At 44.8% G+C, this 19,827-nt stretch overlaps 1 pseudogene; it reads right to left on the minus strand.

The window, feature by feature from the left end:
* Nucleotides 1-8,080: 8,080 nt before the first annotated feature.
* LOC123992356 lies at nucleotides 8,081-19,581 on the minus strand (annotated as a pseudogene).
* Nucleotides 19,582-19,827: the final 246 nt, after the last annotated feature.

The following is a 19,827-nucleotide window of genomic DNA, read 5'->3' on the forward strand; positions in this document are numbered from 1 at the left end:
AGGTGGTGATTGACTCCGCTGTCCTGGCGTCGTGAGGGAGTTTGTTCCACCATTGGGGGGCCAGAGCAGCAAACAGTTTTGACTGGGCTGAGCGGGAACTGTACTTCCTCAGTGGTAGGGAGGCGAGCAGGCCAGAGGTGGATGAACGCAGTGCCCTTGTTTGGGTATAGGGCCTGATCAGAGCCTGGAGGTACTGAGGTGCCGTTCCCCTCACAGCTCCGTAGGCAAGCACCATGGTCTTGTAGCGGATGCGAGCTTCAACTGGAAGCCAGTGGAGAGAGCGGAGGAGCGGGGTGACGTGAGAGAACTTGGGAAGGTTGAACACCAGACGGGCTGCGGCGTTCTGGATGAGTTGTAGGGGTTTAATGGCACAGGCAGGGAGCCCAGCCAACAGCGAGTTGCAGTAATCCAGACGGGAGATGACAAGTGCCTGGATTAGGACCTGCGCCGCTTCCTGTGTGAGGCAGGGTCGTACTCTGCGGATGTTGTAGAGCATGAACCTACAGGAACGGGCCACCGCCTTGATGTTAGTTGAGAACGACAGGGTGTTGTCCAGGATCACGCCAAGGTTCTTAGCGCTCTGGGAGGAGGACACAATGGAGTTGTCAACCGTGATGGCGAGATCATGGAACGGGCAGTCCTTCACCGGGAGGAAGAGCAGCTCCGTCTTGCCGAGGTTCAGCTTGAGGTGGTGATCCGTCATCCACACTGATATGTCTGCCAGACATGCAAAGATGCGATTCTCCACCTAGCCTTCCAAAAGCTTCCAACAATAAGTTGGGTGAATTTTCACCCATTCCTCCTGACAGAGCTGGTGTAACTGAGTCAGGTTTGTAGGCCTCCTTGCTCACACAAGCTTTTTCAGTTTTGCTTACAAATGTTTTAAAGTATTGAGGTCCGGGCTTTGTGATGGCCACTCTAATACCTTGACTTTGTTGTCCTTAAGCCATTTTGCCACAACTTTGGAAGTATGCTTGTGGTCATTGTCCACTTGGAAGACCCATTTGCAACCAAGCTTTAACTTCCTGACAGATGTCTTGAGATGTTGCCGCAATATATCCACATAATTTTCTTTCATCATGATGCCATCTATTTTGTGAAGTGCACAAGTCCCTTCTGCAGCAAAGCACCCCCACAACATGATGCTACCACCCCCGTGCTTCACGGTTGGGATGGTGTTCCTCAAGCCTCCCCTTTATCCTCCAAACATAACGATGGTCATTATGGTCAAACAGTTATATTTTTTGTTTCATCAGACCAGAGGATATTTCTCCAAAAAGTACGATCTTTGTCCCCATGTGCAGTTGCAAACCATAGTCTGGCTTTTTATGGCGGTTTTGGAGCAGTGGCTTCTTCCTTCCTGAGCAGCCTTTCAGGTTATGTCGATATAGGTCTCATTTTACTGTGGATATAGATACCTGTTTCCTCCAGCATCTTCACAAGGTCCTTTGCTGTTGTTCTGTGATTGATTTGCACTTTTCGCACCAAAGTGCATTCATCTCTAGGGGACAGAACATGTCTCCTTCCTGAGCGGTATGACAGCTGCGTGGTCCCAAGGTTTTTATACTTGCGTACGATTGTTTGTACAGATGAACGTGGTACCTTCAGGTGTTTGGAAATTGCCCCCAAGGCTGAACCAGTTTTTTATGAGGTCTTGGCTGATTTCTTTTGATTTTCCCATGATGTCAAGCAGTCACTGAGTTTGAAGGTTGGCCTTGAAGTACATCCTCAGGTACACCTCCAATTGACTCAAATTATGTTAATTAGCCTATCAGAAGCTTCTAAAGCCATGACATAATTTTCTGGAATTTTCCAAGCTGTTGAAAGGCACAGTCAACTTAGTTTATTTAAACGTCTGACTCACTGGAATTGTGACACAGTGAATTATAAGTGAAATCATCTGTCTGTAAACAATTGTTGGAAAAATAACTTGTGTCATGCACAAAGTAGATGCACAAAGTGCCAAAACTATAGTTTGTTAACAGGAAATGTGTGGAGTGGTTGAAAAATGAGTTTTAATGACTCCAACCCAAGTGTATGTAAACTTTCGACTTCAATTGTACGTTTTATAGCTAGTGGTGTATGGAGTTAATTCTCAAGTGTTGCTTTCATTGGTACATTTCAGTACACACACACGCACACACACACACACACAGGCACGTCTTCATACAGAGCAACATTCCTCATCCTGAACCCTCCTACTCTGCCATCAACCACAACCAAAACCACTTCAAGTACAGAAGACGGACATCTAAACACACATGGAGTTGTTTGGAAAGAGAAAACAGCTTCGATGAGTGAAAACGAGACAGGGACAATGAAAGACAGAGACAGAAGGAAATAGCAACGAGTTGTCAGTCATGCTGCCCATTCTCATTATGAGTTTGGTTTGTTGTGTTTTTGTCATTTGGGTAGACATCCTTAGGTAGACAGTTGAGTCTGTTTTATTCTGTTCTTTTTTTCTCCCCTATTTCTCCGGCAGAGCCGGGGCTGTTTGGCTGTAGACAGGCTATGCCATTTACAGGCAGATAGGTTGTGATTCATGTGCCCATCACCGTGCCTGCCTGAGGGATATGTACCAAGCACAAAGACAGGCACATGCAGTCAACCATCCTTCCATCTCTCTCTCTCCTTCAGTCTCTGCCTCAGTTTTTTTTAACCTGTTCTTTCTTTCTTTTTTTGCTCAGTTTGTCTGTCAACACCCACTCTCTCTTTATCTCTTATCACTCACACTCCTCTGTGCTTTACTAGTGACTTTTTCACTCTGTCTCTATCAGTCTCTTCTCATCTGCTTGCTGAGGTTCTGTTACAGGATTCTGTCTCTATCAGTCTCTTCTCATCTGCTTGCTGAGGTTCTGTTACAGGATTCTGTCTCTCTCCATTATCTGTCGTCTCCCATTCACTTCATTGTCTTTCTCTCTCTTGCTCATCTAGTAAATGGTGCAGAGAGAAGTTAGTATAATCAGTCCCTCATTGGACTGGCTTCAGTCCCCTTGTCCCCTCTCTCTTCCTCCCTTTCTCACTCTGTCTCTCCCCCCTGTCACCCCTCTGGCTATCCATGTCAGCCTAATGTGGAGCTCTGGACCCTGTCCAGCACTGTCTCAGTGGAACAGCTGGTCTCAATTAGGTCCCATTCCACACTATATACACACATGCACACACACACACACACACACACACACACACACACACACACACACACACACACACACACACACACACACACACACACACACACACACACACACACACACACACACACACACACACACACACACACACACACACACACACACACACACACACACACACACAGTCCAGCGGCCTGCTTTCTTTGGCATCTCGCTCTATTAAAGGAGTAACTTAATCAGAAAATTCACCAAAATATTTGAGGCGCACTGGACCGTACCGTTTGGTATGGTCACATGGTAACAGGGTCTCGCCGCTCCGTTTGGTTTGGCTGCTCAACTGCTCTGGGAAAAAAATGAAATGGTAATGTACTGAAATACAGAACAGTATGCAGTCAAGTCCTGGCTTTCTCAGACAAGTGGAAAGTTTTCACTATTCTCTCTTAAGCGTTGTTATCCTTTCCCTTGTCATCAGTGTGATGATTGTTTTCATAATGGTCACTGAGACAGTACTAGGCCTGCATCTCAAATGGCACCCTATTCCCTATTTAGTGCACTACTTTTGACCAGGGTCCAACCAGACTTGCATAACTGATCTCAATCTCCTGCAGTATGGCTAGACTTCCACACGACCTCTCTTGATGTTTACAAATGCAGCGACAGAGACGCAACCAGGCTCAATACTTTATACAGGTCATAATGAGATTCTGGTCACTCTGGTCAAACGGTCATCTCATGTTGAGTGTGAATGAACCCACTAGTTTTCCACAGGCCAGATATAGGTCAATCTCTCTAAGAGTAAGAAAATGCTATACAGTAGCCTATATATTGGTTTCCAGAAGCCTAGCACCCAACATCCACTATCCCTGTGAGCTCTCTGCCCTCTCTCCTCCTCTCTTCCTTCTCTCCTCCTCTCTTCCTTCTCATCCCTCTCCTCCTCTCTTCCTTCTCATCCCTCTCCTCCTCTCTTCCTTCTCATCCCTCTCCTCCTCTCTTCTATCTCATCCCTCTCCTCCTTCTCATCCCTCTCCTCCTTTCTACCTTCTCATCCCTCTCCTCCTCTCTTCCTTCTCATCCCTCTCCTCCTTCTCATCCCTCTCTTCCTTCTCATCCCTCTCCTCCTCTCTTCCTTCTCATCCCTCTCCTTCTCTCTTCCTTCTCATCCCTCTCCTCCTCTCTTCCTTCTCACCCCTCTCTCCTCTCTTCCTTCTCATCCCTCTCCTCCTCTCTTCCTTCTCATCCCTCTCCCTCCTTCTTCTCATCCCTCCCTCTCTTCCTTCTCATCCCTCTCCTCCTTTCCTTCTCATCCCTCTCCTCCTCTCCTTCTCTTCCTTCTCATCCCTCTCCTCCTCTCTTCCTTCTCATCCCTCTCCTCCTCTCTTCCTTCTCATCCCTCTCCTCCTCTCTTCCTTCTCATCCCTCTCCTCCTCTCTTCCTTCTCATCCCTCTCCTCCTCTCTTCCTTCTCATCCCTCTCCTCCTCTCTTCCTTCTCATCCCTCTCCTCCTCTCTTCCTTCTCACCCCTCTCTTCCTCTCATCCTGTCATCCTGCTCTACTTCATCATTCTCTCCACATTATCCACAGATCATTAGGAAGCAGTCATCTATAATTCACCTCTCTGAGGCTTTTGGTTTTTTACATGGAAATATCAAACATATTAGCAGGATGTTCCTTCCGTAGACTACAGCTATTTCAATATTTCATGAGCTTAGTTGCGTAGAAAATGGTTTAAAATTCTCTCTCTCTCTCTCTCTCCTATATATATGTGTATATAAATATAAATATATGTGTGTATGTATATATTGTGCCTTTGGAAAGTATTCAGACCCCTTGACCCCTTTTCCACATTTTGTTATATACATATCACGAATGGATGAAATATGTTTTTTTCTCATCAGTCTACACACAACACCCCATAATGAGAAAGCAAAAACAGGTTTTTAGGTATTTAAAACAAAATATCACATTTAAATACATATTCAGACCCTTTACTCAGTACTTTGTTGAAGTACCTTTGGCAGCAATTACAGCCTCGAGTCTTCTTGGGTATGAAGCTACAAGCTTGGCACACCTGTACAGTATTTGGGGAGTCTCTCATTCTTCTCTGCAGATCCTCTCAAGCTCTGTCAGGTCTCTCCAGAGATGTACGATCGTGTCCGAGCTCAGAGACTCAGAGACTTGTCCCGAAGCCACACCAGTACTGCCCTGTATTGGCTGTGTGCTTAGGGTTGTTATCCTGTTGAAAGGTGAACCTTCGCCCCAGTCTGAGGTCCTGAGGTTTTCATCAAGAATCTCTCTGTACTTTGCTGTCATGTGCCTTTTAGTGAGGACTGGCTTCCGTCTGGCCACTCTACCATAAAGGCCTGATTGGTGGAGTGCTGCAGAGATGGTTGTCCTTCTGAAAGTTACTCTCATCTCCACAGAGGAACTCTCTGTCAGAGTAAACATTGGGTTCTTGGCCACCTCCCCTCCCCCGATTGCTCAGTTTGGTCGGACGGCCACATCTAGGACGAGTCTTGGTGGTTCCAAACTTCTTCCATTTAAGAATGATGGAGGCCACTGTGTTCTTGGTGACTTTCAATGCTGCAGAAATGTTTTGGTACCCTTCCCCAGATCTGTGCCTCGACACAATCCTGTCTCGGAGCTCTACGGACAGTTACTTCGACCTCATGGCTTGGTTTTTGCTCTGACATGCACTGTGAACTGTGGGACCTTATATAGACAGGTGTGTGCCTTTCCAAATCATGTCCAATCAATTTAATTTACCACAGGTGGACTCCAATCAAGTTGCAGAAACATCTCAAGGATGATCAATGGAAACAGGAAGTACCTGAGCTCAATTTCGAGTCTCACAAGTATTCATAGTCTGAATACTTATTTAAATAAGGTATTTCTGTTTTTTATTTGTAATAAATTTGCAAACATTTAAAAAAACTGTTTTCACTTTGTCATTATGGGGTATTGTGTGTAGATTGCTGAGCATTTTCATTTATTGAATCAATTTTAGAATAAGACTGTAACGTAAAAAAAAATGGAAAATGTCAAGGGGTCTGATTACCTTGCGAATACCGAATACTTTCTATATATATATACACACATATATATACACATATAAATATACACACACACACAAATATATATATATATATATATATATATATATATATATATATATATATATATATATATATATATATATATATATATATATATATATATATATATATATATATATACACATATATATATATATATATATATATATATATATACACATATATATATATATATATATATATATATATATATATATATATATATATATATATATATATATATATATATATATATATATATACATATATATATATATATATATACACATATATATATATATATATCTCAGCACAGAAGGAGTAAATGCACTTCAGACTGATAATTGCACTTCAGACTGATTGCAATTTTAAATTCAGTTTTCCAGAACGATCAGATTAGAAAAATGTGTGTGTGTGTGTGTCTGAGAGTGAGGGAGAGAGAGAGTGTATGCATGTGTGGTGAAATACTGCAGAGGTAGGCAGAAAAACTCCAAATCCAAGTGATCACATCTTTTCTCGTCCTTTATCATCAGCAGTCTGAGACAGACCGTATAACGGCTGACTTTGCATAAACAACTAGAAAAGAAGCCCCGACCAATCTGTAACGGGTTTCTTATGTACCACAGGAGAACCAAGAAATGAAGAGCGACACCACGGCTGTCTTTTTGGCTTTTATGTTGATCTGCAATAGTATTGAGAAAAGACACTACAGGAACACATCAGTCTCCAATGCACCATCTGACAAGTTGTTCTTTCTCTCTCAGTGTTTTCTCGGACTAGAAAAGAATTGTGTCCTTTTCAGAAAAAAAATATGTGAAAAAAACTCTGTTTAAATCATCTTTGCTTAGGCAGACCATAAATCTAATGGGCCTGCCTTAAATATTTAAGATGTGCTGATGAGTGCGATCAGGCCTGGTATAAATTCACTGTACAGGTGCTCTACAAGAGGACTTACAAATCCATGTAATGAATATGTGCAGATATGTTTAAAGAAATACATCATTGATGCTAAAATGTGCTATTAATCTAAGCAGATGTTTTAAAAGTGCACATAACAGCTATGACAAATAACAGTCGGCGAGAGGAAGGGAGAGGAAGGGAGGGAGGCAAGGAAGGGAAGGCGAGGCAGAAAACAGGACGAGAGCGATGTGAGGAGAGGCAGAGAGGGAATGGAGGGTGAGTGGGAGGGAGAGAGGGAAAGACAGAGAATGAGTGGAATAACACACACACACACACACACATTCAGCAATACACACATACACACATGTTCAGACATTCGGTACCAGTCAAACGTTTGGACACACCTACTCATTCTAGGGTTTTTCTATATATTTACTTTCTTTTCTCTTCATTTAGATTTTCTACATTGTAGAATAATAGTGAAGACATCAAAGCTATGAAATAGCACATATGGAATCATGTGGTAACCAAAAAGGTGTTAAACAAATTTTTAAAAGTAGCCACCCTTTGTCTTGATGACAGCTTTGCACACTCTTGGGATTCTCTCAACCAGCTTCACCTGGAATGCTTTTCCAACAGTCTTGACGGATTTCGCACATATGCTGAGCACTTGTAGAATGATTTTCATTCACTCTGCAGTCATACTCATCCCAAACCATCTCAATTGGGTTGAGGTTGGGTGATTGTTGAGGCCAGGTCATCTGATGCAGCACTCCATCACTCTTCTTCTTGGTCAAATTTCCCTTACACAGCCTGGAAGTGTGTTGGGTCATTGTCCTGTTGAAAAACCAATGATAGTCCCACTAAACGCAAACCAGATGGGTGTATCGCTACAGAATGCTGTGGCAGCCATGCTGCTTACGTGTGCCTTGAATTCTAAATAAATCACTGACAGTGTCACCAGCAAAGCACCCCCACGCCATGACACAACCTCATCCATGCTTCACTCTGGGAACCACACATGAGGAGATCATCCGCTCACCTACTCTTCGTCTCACAAAGACACGGCGGTTGGAACCAAAAATCTAAAATTTGGACTCATGAGACCAAAGGACAGATTTCCACTGGTATTATGTCCATTGCTCATGTTTCTTGGTCCAATCAAGCCTCTTCTTATTATTGGTGTCCTTTAGTCGTTGTTTCTTTGCCGCAATTCAACCATGAAGGCCTGGTCACACAGTCTCCTCTGAATAGTTGATGTTGAGATGTGTATTTTACTTGAACTCTGTGAAGCATTTATTTGGGCTGCAATTTCTGAGGTGCAGTTAACTCTAATGCACTTATCCTCTGCTCGGTCTTCCTTTCCTGTGGCGATCCTCATGAGAGCCAGTTTCATCATTGCGCTTTATGTTGTTTTGCGACTGCACTTGAAGAAACTTTCAAAGTTCTTAAAATGTTCCGCTTTGACTGACTTTCATGTCTTAAAGTAATGATGGACTGTCATTTCTCTTTGCTTATTTGAGTATAGCACCACTACCTTGTCAGAACACAATTGAATGGCTCAAACACATTAAGATGGAAAGAAATTCCACAAATTGAAATGAAATTGAAATGCATCCAAGTGACTACCTCATGAAGCTGGTTGAGAGAATGCCAAGAGTGTGCAAAGCTGTAATCAAGGCAAAGGGTGGTTACTTTGAAGAATCTCAAATATAAAATATATTTTGACTTGTTTAACACTATTTTGGTTACTACATGATTCCATATATATATATATTTACATTTACATTTAAGTCATTTAGCAGACGCTCTTATCCAGAACGACTTATATATATATATATGTGTGTGTGTGTGTGTGTGTGTGTGTGTGTGTGTGTGTGTGTGTGTGTGTGTGTGTGTGTGTGTGTGTGTGTGTGTGTGTGTGTGTGTGTGTGTGTGTGTGTGTGTGTGTGTGTATGTGTGTGTGTGTGTGTGTTACACTAAGATAATCTCTGTACTATAAATGAATGTGCGGCTGAATGATTTAGTAGGTAATGGCCGAGTTTCTCAGGCCCGTAGGACTACAGCCAAGACACAACGTCTACAAGTATCCAGCACAAACCTAGCACTGTGACAATAACAGTAATAAAAGCAAAGCTTGTAATAATACCTGGCACTACCAAATGAAAATAACATTTAATTTGGTCTCCTCCCAATCATTATAATCAACATTCAGTATCAACATAAAACCTTTAACACACAAATGGTATGTGCTTGGAAAATACACGAGGCCCTTGTACTGTTGTGACATTCTTATTTTAATTTTCACACAAACAGTAGATATTCTATGGTTGTCTCAACCCTATACAGTTATTACTGCAACATATTCAGTTTGGAGTGGCCCCTCCCTCCCTGCCTCCTACTCTTTGTGTGAGGGGTGTGTCTGACTGCGACAGGTGCACGGTGTGGCAGGTAACATGAGGTAAGGCAGGAGAACACAGCGTAACCTCTGACAGCTGCACTCACTTTTCTCTCTGTTTTACTCCTCATAAAGGAGAGGGGAGAGAGAGAGCAAGAGAGAGAGCGAGAGAGAGAGAGAGAGAGAGAGAGAGAGAGAGAGAGAGAGAGAGAGAGAGAGAGAGAGAGAGAGAGAGAGAGAGAGAGAGAGAGAAGAGAGAGAGAGAGAGCAAGAGAGAGAGAGAGAAGAGAGAAGAGAGAGAGAGCGAGAGAGAGAGCGAGAGAGAGAGAGAGAGAGAGAGAGAGAGAGAGAGAGAGAGAGAGAGAGAGAGAGAGAGAGAGAGAGAGAGAGAGAGAGAGAGAGAGTGGGGGGGATAAACAATGAAAACAATATAACAATGACAGACCAAAGCCTTGTGGGACATCATGATACTGCTCTATTCTATAGGTAATGTCAGACCAACACTGATCTGTGTGTATGTGAGTGTGTATGTGTTATGCGCAAGTGCATTTTAATGCAATTTGAGAAGCATATGGTTTTGAAAACACGTGCACGCGCGCATATACATGCACTCTCACACACACACACACACACACACACACACACACACACACACACACACACACACACACACACACACACACACACACACACACACACACACACACACACACACACACACACACACACACACACACACACACACACACACACACACACACACACACACACACACACACACACACACACACACACACAGTACAGTACACAGGCAGCTGTGTGGAATACATAGCACAGATTGCTTGCACTGGTGCACAGTACGATCAGACAGTAAATTGCCTTCAGCGAAAATCTATTTCCGGTGTATGAATTGTGGGGAGAGAAAGCGTCGAGCTGCATAAGTTGAGCTGGTGTGAATAAGACAGACGGTGAGTGTTGAGAGAAAGAGAGCTGGCTTTGACAGATGCCCTTTTCACTCTGAATATATAGATGAGCAGAGAGGTCAAATGTCAGCTATCAGAAAGGGTTGAAGGGGTCATGGACAGCAGGGTATATATGAATTCCCATGGGCAGCCAGGGGTGGAATCTGAACTCTGCCTGATTCCATCAGAACTCCATTAATGCAATAAAAAGCTTCACCATTGGAATAACATGCACACATACACCAAAACCATCCACACTGGCATTCACAGAGGCGCACGCACGCACACACACACACACGCACGCACGCACCCACACGCACGCACACACACACACACACACACACACACACACACACACACACACACACACACACACACACACACACACACACACACACACACACACACACACACACACACACACACACACACACACACACACACACACACACACACACACACACACACACACACACACGCACACACACACACACACACACACACGCTAATGCTTGCATTCCTAATGCCCCTTCATCAGAATAAAACATTTATTCAAGAAAAGAGCAGCATCAGGCCCTGTGGCGCTCTACATTGCATTTGTGAAAGTGGAGCCTTTCTCGTGTGTGTGTGTGAGTGTGTGTGTACCATCATTACGTGCATAACTGAGTGACCATGAGCCTCTATGAAGGGATACCTCCCCCACCACACATGTATAAAAATACACAAACAACCATGAACGCTGAGTGAAGGAAACACCAAACCCTATTTTTAAAGCATACTAAAATCTGTATGTTTATCTTATGCCTAACTTTACAACCTCTTCCCAGAGAGCAATTTTTCCAAACTCCCAGTCCAACTTTTGATCATAAAAACATAAGAACAGTGTTTTTCCTGAAACATTTATTTGCTTCACATAGCCTAGAGATTGAGGATACAATGTGAATGCTGCTGATTGTTGAGTACAGATTGATCACCCTGTTGCAGGAGAATTCTCCTGCAATGCATTTCCTGCAATGTATTAGAGGTTTACAAATTACATTTGAGACTTGATTTCCCCTTCAAAAAATGTATCATCCTCTACAAAAATGTCCAATTATAATCCACATAACAATTCACATTTCCTGTTGCTGCAGGATTATTTTCATGCTATAGCAAACTGGCTCAAATTAAGTTCCTACATCTGTACCATGCATTTATAGACGCTCAAACAGACTAAACGTTTAACCAGTACTCATTTTCTAAATAGTGCTCAGGTGGAATTTCCCGAGAGAGATGATTTGATCCAGGTCTCATGATTCTTGCCCCCGTCATGTCCCTTCTGTCCTCCAGACAAACCCTGACCCTCCCTGACCCTCCTCGCTCTGAGAGCTGCCCTGCTTGGGCTTCCTCCTGCTGGACTCCCCCTGACCCTGGCTCCTGGCCTGGATCTCTTATCCCTCTCATTTCTCCTCTCACGTGTCATCAGGTGATGGGGTAGATGGGAGGAAAAGAGAGGGGGAGGTGAATACTTCAACATTTCAGACTTCATTTTCCCTTACGAAAAAATGCATCAACCCCTACAACAAAAAATGTACATGAATTATAATACATATAATAATTCAAATTTCCTGTCGCTGCAGGACTATTTCCCTGCTGTGAGAAACTGGTTCAATTAAGAGACTGCATCTGTAGCTGGATGTTCATAAACAACACTTTTTTTTGTTATCCTACAGTACAATGTGACTGTGTTTCCTTAACAGTAGAAAGAAAGCCAAACTGGTGGGCTCCAAATAGAGTCCCAACAGCGTCCAGCCTGAATTCCCAAATAGGACTGTGACTGCATTCCTTTCCCTTCCTGCAGCCAGATCTGAAATGGACTTAGGGGCTAAACCTAGCCATACTTAACTAATCACACAGCATCCACATACCCACACAGGCAAGCACAAATGCATCTATACACACACAAGCACAGGCACCCACACACACGCAGGCATGCATAGACACACCGCACACACACACATGCACGCACAGCCCTCAAAGCTATGTTGTTCTTCTAGCAAACCACCAGATTTCACCAAAAGGACACACATAATGAAATTACCCAGAAAGCAGCAGGCTTTTGTGCATTTGGAGAGAGAGTCTGGGACAGAGTCCATAGCTTGATCACTTTCATCATGAAGCTCTCTCTCTCCCTTTCCTCTCCCTCGTTTCCTCTCTCACTCGCTCCAAATTCCAGAGGGACTCTTTCAAACCACAGGCCTCGACACGGGCCTTGCAATAAAAACACACACACAAGTTTATAAAGTTCATGGTTTTACGCCACATTCAGCAGAAACTGCTGTATCCCGAGCTCCAGACAGAAAGACTTGCAGAAAAAAAGGGAAAAATAAATAAGGGGGAGGGGGGGTGAAGGGAGGGTGGAGGGGGAATGGAGTGAGAGAAACGGGTGCGGTAGGACTCTATCTGGATCCATTATATTCTCAAATGGCAAATTCTTTAAAAACCACAAAGTTTGGAACTTGATGACGGTTAATATTCAAATATTTGCTTTGAGTGATGTCAGGACTGTTCACGGCGCACACACATGGACACACTGAGAAACCATCATTCAACAGGGTGCTGGGTTCTGAGACATGAGGGGCCGGGCCGGGAAACCATTAGGACGCTCGCTCGCACGCACGCACGCAAACACACACACAAACACTACTAGCCAGATGGAAGCCGTGCGTGTTGCAAAGACCAGCAGAGTCCGAATCAATCAGTCACATTTCAATTCAGAAGTTGAACTGAACATACTTTCCATGTTTAAATACCCGAGTTGAAATGGATATATAAACACGTGTGTTACAGGAAGGATAAAGAGGCCGGAGTCTGCCTCTCCTCCTCTCCTCCGCTTTATTCTATTGCTATCAGATGCTCTCCATTCATCTTCATTTAGCTCCTCTGCTCTGTCTCAGAAGTGGTGCAGGGGAGTGTGTGTGTGTTGGTTAGTGGTGGTGGAGGAAGCATTGGGGTGCAATTATTCCTTGAAATGATGCCGACCAATCAGAACTAACCGTCCTACGTCAGTGACAGACGACGTTGAGGTGGAACAGTGAATAACTACAGATGTTTATTTTCGCAACATCCTGATCCTTACACATTTGGACATTCAGGGGAACTTCCAATGAAGATCTTTGTGGTTTTGAACAATAAAGTGATCTTATCATACATGTGTCAAGGAAGTTCCCTTTAGTGTGGGAAGAGAATTGTTCCCGAGCCAGAGACCACAACTGTTGGAATGGAAGTTCTAGTGTGTGTTCTATCGTATGTACTTGCATGTGTGTCCAGTGACATAGGGAATAGAGGGAGGTGGTGGGTGGCGTTTGTATCTGTGGGTGTGTTTGGCCACTACAGAATCTTTGAGGAGTAACACAAACGGAGAGAGCTGGACCTTCCTCAGGCTTTGGGTTGGGAAGGGGGAAAGAGGGGGAGTGTGGGGGGGATGGAGTGGTGAGTAGAGTCCATGTAAACAGATGTGAGAGGGGATGAGAGTGGTGAGTAGAGTCCATGTAAACAGATGTGAGAGGGGATGAGAGTGGTGAGTAGAGTCCATGTAAACAGATGTGAGAGGGGATGAGAGTGAGAGAAAGCTAGTGGTGGAGGATAAAAGAGCTCATTGTTTTGCTTCTGCCCAGCTCTGCACAAGAGAGGGGGAGCGAGGTAGGCATGGAGAAGAGAGAGGAGGAGTGAGGTAGGCATAGAGAAGAGAGAGGGGGAGCGAGGTAGGCATAGAGAAGAGAGAGGGGGAGCGAGGTAGGCATAGAGAAGAGAGAGGGGGAGCGAGGTAGGCATAGAGAAGAGAGAGGAGGAGCGAGGTAGGCATAGAGAAGAGAGAGGGGGAGCGAGGTAGGCATAGAGAAGAGAGAGGGGGAGCGAGGTAGGCATAGAGAAGAGAGAGGAGGAGCGAGGTAGGCATGGAGAAGAGAGAGGGGGAGCGAGGTAGGCATGGAGAAGAGAGAGGGGGAGCGAGGTAGGCATAGAGAAGAGAGAGGGGGAGCGAGGTAGGCATAGAGAAGAGAGAGGGGGAGCGAGGTAGGCATGGAGAAGAGAGAGGGGGAGCGAGGTAGGCATAGAGAAGAGAGAGGGGGAGCGAGGTAGGCATAGAGAAGAGAGGGGGGAGCGAGGTAGGCATAGAGAAGAGAGGGGGGAGCGAGGTAGGCATAGAGAAGAGAGAGGGGAGCGAGGTAGGCATAGAGAAGAGAGGGGGAGCGAGGTAGGCATAGAGAAGAGAGAGGGGGAGCGAGGTAGGCATAGAGAAGAGAGAGGGGGAGCGAGGTAGGCATAGAGAAGAGAGAGGGGGAGCGAGGTAGGCATAGAGAAGAGAGAGGGGAGCGAGGTAGGCATAGAGAAGAGAGAGGGGGAGCGAGGTAGGCATAGAGAAGAGAGGGGGGAGCGAGGTAGGCATAGAGAAGAGAGAGGGGAGCGAGGTAGGCATAGAGAAGAGAGAGGGGGAGAGGTAGGCATAGAGAAGAGAGAGGGGAGCGAGGTAGGCATAGAGAAGAGAGAGGGGGAGCGAGGTAGGCATAGAGAAGAGAGAGGGGAGGAGGTAGGCAGAAGAGAGAGGAGGAGCGAGATAGAGAAGAGAGAGGGGAGCGAGGTAGGCATAGAGAAGAGAGGGGGGAGTGAGGTAGGCATAGAGAAGAGAGAGGAGGAGCGAGGTAGGCATAGAGAAGAGAGAGGGGAGCGAGGTAGGCATAGAGAAGAGAGAGGGGGAGCGAGGTAGGCATAGAGAAGAGAGAGGAGGAGCGAGGTAGGCATAGAGAAGAGAGAGGGGGAGCGAGGTAGGCATAGAGAAGAGAGGGGGAGCGAGGTAGGCATAGAGAAGAGAGAGGGGAGCGAGGTAGGCATAGAGAAGAGAGAGGGGGAGCGAGGTAGGCATAGAGAAGAGAGAGGGGGAGCGAGGTAGGCATGGAGAAGAGAGAGGGGGAGCGAGGTAGGCATAGAGAAGAGAGGGGGGCGAGGTAGGCATAGAGAAGAGAGAGGGGGAGCGAGGTAGGCATAGAGAAGAGAGAGGGGAGCGAGGTAGGCATAGAGAAGAGAGAGGGGGAGCGAGGTAGGCATAGAGAAGAGAGGGGGAGCGAGGTAGGCATAGAGAGGCATAGAGAAGAGAGAGGGGGAGCGAGGTAGGCATAGAGAAGAGAGGGGGAGCGAGGTAGGCATAGTCCAACAGACTCACAAAGTAGAAGAGAGAGGAGGAGCGAGGTAGGCATAGAGAAGAGAGAGGGGGAGCGAGGTAGGCATAGAGAAGAGAGGGGGGAGCGAGGTAGGCATAGAGAAGAGAGAGGAGGAGCGAGGTAGGCATAGAGAAGAGAGAGGGGGAGCGAGGTAGGCATAGAGAAGAGAGGGGGGAGCGAGGTAGGCATAGAGAAGAGGGGAGGAGCGAGGTAGGCATAGAGAAGAGAGAGGGGGAGCGAGGTAGGCATAGAGAAGAGAGAGGAGGAGCGAGGTAGGCATGGAGAAGAGAGAGGGGGAGCGAGGTAGGCATAGAGAAGAGAGGGGGGAGCGAGGTAGGCATAGAGAAGAGAGAGGGGGAGCGAGGTAGGCATAGAGAAGAGAGAGGGGGAGCGAGGTAGGCATAGAGAAGAGAGAGGAGGAGCGAGGTAGGCATGGAGAAGAGAGAGGGGGAGCGAGGTAGGCATAGAGAAGAGAGAGGGGGAGCGAGGTAGGCATAGAGAAGAGAGAGGGAGGAGCGAGGTAGGCATAGAGAAGAGAGAGGGGGAGCGAGGTAGGCATAGAGAAGAGAGAGGGGGAGCGAGGTAGGCATAGAGAAGAGAGAGGGGGAGCGAGGTAGGCATAGAGAAGAGAGAGGGGGAGCGAGGTAGGCATAGAGAAGAGAGAGGGGGAGCGAGGTAGGCATAGAGAAGAGAGAGGGGGAGCGAGGTAGGCATAGAGAAGAGAGAGGGGGGTGACTGCTGCTGTGGCTTCCAGACAGCGCTCGGCTTCAACAGTTTCCAAAGGAAATATTCTCAAACATTGCCACCCCTCTGTTCCACCCCTGTTCCCAGTCCCAATAAACCAAACCCAGCTCCAACAGACTCACACAAACGAATTTTGCTGCTTCAGTTAAATCAACACTTCTCTCTCTCTCTCTCTCTCTCTCTGTCTCACCCTCTCCCTCTTGCTTTCTCTCTTTCCCTCTAATTCTCTCTCTGTCTCTCCAACTCTATCCAGATGTGTCTCCACATTAAAACTCAGACAAAGAATCCAAAGACAGAGAAAAGTTCATAGGGATGTAAAGGCAAATAACAAGCTATTACAGTAGTGCTTAAAGTAGTGCTTACAGTAGGCCTTACAGTAGGACTTAAAGTAGGGCTTACAGTAGGACTTAAAGTAGGGCTTACATTAGGACTTAAAGTAGGGCTTACATTAGGACTTACAGTAGGGAATACATTAGGACTTAAAGTAGGGCTTACATTAGGGCTTACATTAGGACTTACAGTAGGGCTTACATTAGGGCTTACAGTAGGCCTTAAAGTAGGGCTTACATTAGGACTTACAGTAGGACTTACAGTAGGGCTTACAGTAGGACTTACAGTAGGGCTTACATTAGGACTAAAGTAGGGCTTACATTAGGACTTACAGTAGGGCTTACAGTAGGACTTACAGTAGGGCTTACATTAGTGCTTAAAGTAGTGCTTACATTAGGGCTTAAAGAAGTGCTTACATTAGTGCTTAATGTAGTGCTTACATTAGTGCTTAAAGTAGTGCTTACATTAGGACTTAAAGTAGGGCTTACATTAGGACTTACAGTAGGGCTTACATTAGGACTTACAGTAGGGCTTAAAGTAGCGCTTACATTAGGACTTAAAGTAGGGCATACAGTAGGACTTACAGTAGGACTTAAAGTAGGACTTACAGTAGGACTTACAGTAGGGCTTACAGTAGGGCTTACAGTAGGACTTACAGTAGGGCTTACATTAGGACTAAAGTAGGGCTTACATTAGGACTTAAAGTAGAGCTTACAGTAGGACTTACAGTAGTGCTTACAGTAGGACTTACAGTAGGGCTTACAGTAGGACTTAAAGTAGGGCTTACATTAGGACTTAAAGTAGAGCTTACATTAGGACTTACAGTAGGGCTTACATTAGGACTTACAGTAGGGCTTACATTCGGACTTAAAGTAGGGCTTACATTAGGACTTACAGTAGGGCTTACATTAGGACTTACAGTAGGGCTTACATTAGGACTTACAGTAGGGCTTACAGTAGTGCTTAAAGTAGGGCTTACATTAGGACTTAAAGTAGGGCATACATTAGGACTTAAAGTAGGGCTTACAGTATAATTTACATTAGGACTTACAGTAGGGCTTACAGTAGGACTTACAGTAGGGCTTACAGTAGGGCTTTCAGTAGGGGTTACATTAGGACTTAAAGTAGGGCTTACATTAGGACTTAAAGTAGGGCTTACATTTGGACTTACATTAGGGCTTACAGTAGGGCTTACAGTAGGGCTTAAAGTAGAACTTACATTAGGACTTAAAGTAAGGCTTACATTAGGACTTAAAGTAGGGCTTACAGTATAACTTACAGTATGACTTACAGTAGGGCTTACATTCAGACTTAAAGTAGGGCTTACATTAGGACTTAAAGTAGGGCTTACATTAGGACTTACAGTAGGGATTACATTAGGACTTACAGTAGGGCTTAAATTAGGGCTTACATTAGGACTTAAAGTAGGGCATACATTAGGACTTAAAGTAGGGCATACATTAGGACTTAAAGTAGGGCTTACAGTATAATTTACATTAGGACTTACAGTAGGGCTTACAGTAGGGCTTAAAGTAGGGCTTACAGTAGGACTTACAGTCGGGCTTACAGTAGGGCTTTCAGTAGGGCTTACATTAGGACTTAAAGTAAGGCTTACATTAGGACTTAAAGTAGGGCTTACATTAGGACTTAAAGTAGGGCTTACATTTGGAGTTACAGTAGGGCTTACAGTAGGGCTTAAAGTAGAACTTACATTAGGACTTAAAGTAAGGCTTACATTAGGACTTAAAGTAAGGGTTACAGTATAACTTACAGTATGACTTACAGTAGGGCTTACATTAGGACTTAAAGTAGGGCTTACAGTAGAACTTACAGTAGGGCTTACAGTAGAGCTTACAGTAGGACTTACAGTAGTGCTTACAGTAGGACTTACAGTAGGACTTACAGTAGGGCTTACATTAGGACTTACAGTAGGGCTTACAGTAGGACTTACAGTAGGGCTTACAGTAGGACTTAAAGTAAGGCTTACATTAGGACTTAAAGTAGGGCTTACAGTATAACTTACAGTATGACTTACAGTAGGGCTTACATTCAGACTTAAAGTAGGGCTTACATTAGGACTTACAGTAGGACTTACATTAGGACTTAAAGTAGGGCTTACATTAGGACTTACAGTAGGGATTACATTAGGACTTACAGTAGGTCTTAAAGTAGGGCTTACATTAGGACTTAAAGTAGGGCATACATTAGGACTTAAAGTAGGGCATACATTAGGACTTAAAGTAGGGCTTACAGTATAATTTACATTAGGACTTACAGTAGGGCTTACAGTAGGGCTTAAAGTAGGGCTTACAGTAGGACTTACAGTCGGGCTTACAGTAGGGCTTTCAGTAGGGCTTACAATAGGACTTAAAGTAAGGCTTACAGTAGTGCTTACAGTAGGCCTTACAGTAGGACTTAAAGTAGGGCTTACAGTAGGACTTAAAGTAGGGCTTACATTAGGACTTAAAGTAGGGCTTACATTAGGACTTACAGTAGGGAATACATTAGGACTTAAAGTAGGGCTTACATTAGGGCTTACATTAGGACTTACAGTAGGGCTTACATTAGGAATTACAGTAGGGCTTAAAGTAGGGCTTACATTAGGACTTACAGTAGGACTTACAGTAGGGCTTACAGTAGGACTTACAGTAGGGCTTACATTAGGACTAAAGTAGGGCTTACATTAGGACTTACAGTAGGGAATACATTAGGACTTAAAGTAGGGCTTACATTAGGGCTTACATTAGGACTTACAGTAGGGCTTACATTAGGACTTACAGTAGGGCTTAAAGTAGGGCTTACATTAGGACTTACAGTAGGGCTTACAGTAGGACTTACAGTAGGGCTTACATTAGGACTTACAGTAGGGCTTACATTAGGACTTACAGTAGGGCTTACATTAGGACTTACAGTAGGGCTTACATTCGGACTTAAAGTAGGGCTTACATTAGGACTTAAAGTAGGGCTTACATTAGGACTTACAGTAGGGCTTACAGTAGGACTTACAGTAGGGCTTACATTAGTGCTTAAAGTAGTGCTTACATTAGGGCTTAAAGAAGTGCTTACATTAGTGCT

Source organism: Oncorhynchus gorbuscha, linkage group LG13 (assembly GCF_021184085.1).
Source record: "Oncorhynchus gorbuscha isolate QuinsamMale2020 ecotype Even-year linkage group LG13, OgorEven_v1.0, whole genome shotgun sequence".
Classification (NCBI taxonomy): Eukaryota; Metazoa; Chordata; class Actinopteri; order Salmoniformes; family Salmonidae; genus Oncorhynchus; species Oncorhynchus gorbuscha.